Here is a 2,959-nt window from a genome sequence, read left to right as displayed (position 1 = left end):
GGAAGCTAGGCCCCAGTGACGTCCTGGGCCGTACGCACTACCCTCTGTAGCACCTTATGGTCAGATGCCGAGCAGTTACCATACCAGGAGGTGATGCAACCGGTCAATATGCTCTCGATGGTGCAGCTGTAGATCTTTTTGAGGATCTGGGGACCCATGCCACATCTCTTCAGTCTCTCCTGAGGGGGAAAATGTTTTGTCGTGCCCTCTTCACGATTGTCTTGGTGTGTTTGGACCATGATAGATTGTTGGTGATGTGGACACCAAGGAAATTAACTTTCGACTCACTCCACTACAGCCCCATTGATGTTAATGGGGCCCGCCTTTTCCTGTAGTCCACAATCCGCTCCTTTGTCTTGCTCGCAGTTAGGAAGAGGTTGTTGTCCTGGCACCACACTGCCAGTTCTCTTCATTAATTTCATTATCTTAATGTTGATTAGGCTTGTCTCTTCTCCTTTTGGTACTGATAGTAGTCTACAACATTAAGGCTGACATTTGTAAAAACACGTAATGCTAGGTTACATCAAATAAGGAAGTGGTAACACAAATTAAATAGTAGGCTACCTCTATAGCCAAATGGTGTGCCTGCCTGCGTGCGTGCGTGCGTGCACCTATTTATTTGTGTGGATGGGTACTCTGCAATGTCAGAGATGATCAGATGGCTCTAATGTTTTGATGAAACATTTTGTGGTATTGGGACACGAGGATCATTAGGTATTACTATTAGAATTCTCAAACGTTTGAATATATTTATAACCCTTAGCGCAGGAGCCATGCACAGAATCTGATTATTAAGTGACACGTTTTGAGTGAAATAACATCTTTGCTTCATGGAAACAGACTTTGTTGTACTGCACCAAATTCCATTGTGACACTGCAGCCACTAGATGGGGTTCTACCTCTGTGACCATGAGTTTGATGTTCCCATAATGTGGGCTGGAAGAATAATTGTGCGTTACCTCAGTCAAATTATGAACCAATATGTTTTGTTTATTAAATCCAATTAATTCTGGCCTTCGATGAGGAAGCTAAAGTAAATGCACAAACATAACTTACAAAATGTGCTTTTTGCAAGCTGTTTCATTTCAAAGACATAGCAGCCCACGCCCCAACCTATCCTATATGCAACGCCTATCTATTGTTTCAGGTAAACAAACATTGTTGGCTATAAAAATAGTCACACTATATACAGTACCGGTCAAAAGTTTGGACACACCTACTCATTCCAGGGTTTTTCTTTATTTTTACTATTATCTAGCTTGTAGAATAATAGGGACTTCCCAACTCAGAAATAACACATATGGAATCATGTAACCAAAAAAGTGTTAAACAGTTCAAAATCTATTTTATATTTGAGATTCTTCAAAGTAGCCAACCTTTGCCTTGATGACAGCTTTTGCACACAGCTTTGGCATTCTCTCAACGCTGAGCACTTGTTGGCTGCTTTTCCTTACATCTGCAGTCCAAATCATCCCAAACCATCTCAATTGGGTTGAGGCCGGGTGACTGTGGAGGACAGGTCATGGGGCGGCAGGAGCCAAGTGGTTAGAGCATTGGGCCAGTAACCGAAAGGTTGCAAGATCGAATCCCCAAGCTGACAAGGTAAAAATCTGTTGTTCTTCCCCTGGACAAGGCAGTTAACCCACTGTTCCTAGGCCGTCGTTGAAAATAAGAATTTGTCTTAACTGACTTGCCTAGTTAAATAAAAAAAATATGATGCAGCACTCCATCACTCTCCTTGGTCAAATTGCCCTTATACAGCCTGGAGGTCTGTTGGGTAATTGTCCTGTTGAAAAACAAATGATAGTCCCACTAAGCGCAAACCAGATGGGATGGCGTACCGCTGCAGAATGCTGAGGCAGCCATGCTGGTTAAGTGTGCCTTGAATTCTAAATAAATCACTGACAGTTTCACCAGCAAAGCACCATCACGCCTCCTCCTCCATGCTTCATAGTGTAAGCCACACATGCCTTGCAGTCGGAGGCAGAGCAGTTGCCATACCGGGCAGTGATCTCGACGGTGCAGCTGTAGAACTTTCTGAGGATTCATGCCAAATCTTTTCAGTCTCCTGAGGGGTAATAGGTGTTGTTGTGCCCTCTTCACGACTGTCTGGGTGTGCTTGGACCATGTTAGTTTGTCGTTGATGTGGTCACCAAGAAACTTGAAGCTCTCAACCTGCTCTACTGCAGCCCCGTCGATGAGAATGGGGGCGTGCTCGGTCCTCTTTCCTGTAGTCATCTGACCTCCTCCCTATAGGCTGTCTTGTTGGTGATCAGGCCTACCACTGTTGTGTCATCTGCAAATGTATTGATGGTGTTGGAGTCGTGCCTGGCCGTGCAGTCATGAGTAAACAGGGAGTACAGGAGGGGACTGAGCACACACCCCAGAGGGGCCCCTGTGTTGAGGATCAGTGTGGCGGATGTGTTGTTACCTCAAAATCAATTTGCAGTACAAAAACAATGATACATGTTGATTAATTACATTTATTGTAAGTATTTCCTGACAAAGTTGATTTCTTTATAAATGGTCTCCCCTGCCATTGTGTTAAATGATCAGTGTCCAATAAATTAAACACTTTGGCACATGGCGAATCCTCACCTTTTAGCCCTAACTCCCTATTAGAATGGTTCCTAACATAGCCCCACCAGTCCTCCTGGGTTCTAAGCTTGAGGTGAGGGTTAGAAGTGCAACTGAAGGATACATTCTGCTATTGACCATTTAAGTATTTTCCTGACAGTGATGCTGTTATATCATCAGTTATTGGAGATGTAGTGATTTCTCCTAGAAAGCTCCTGAACTCAAAACTACATTACTTATCAGCTTCCATGTTGGAAATTCAATTGAGGAACATTGTGGTAATATGGTTGTACCTTTTACTTTTCTAGTCAGATAGTACAGTGTCCAACTTCTGAAGAGTGCATGAACCCAGCATTAGACAAACACTCTATGGCCCCGTATT

This window comes from Oncorhynchus clarkii, chromosome 4 (assembly GCF_045791955.1).
Source record: "Oncorhynchus clarkii lewisi isolate Uvic-CL-2024 chromosome 4, UVic_Ocla_1.0, whole genome shotgun sequence".
NCBI classification, from domain to species: domain Eukaryota; kingdom Metazoa; phylum Chordata; class Actinopteri; order Salmoniformes; family Salmonidae; genus Oncorhynchus; species Oncorhynchus clarkii.
Note: the sequence above shows the minus strand (reverse complement) of the source record.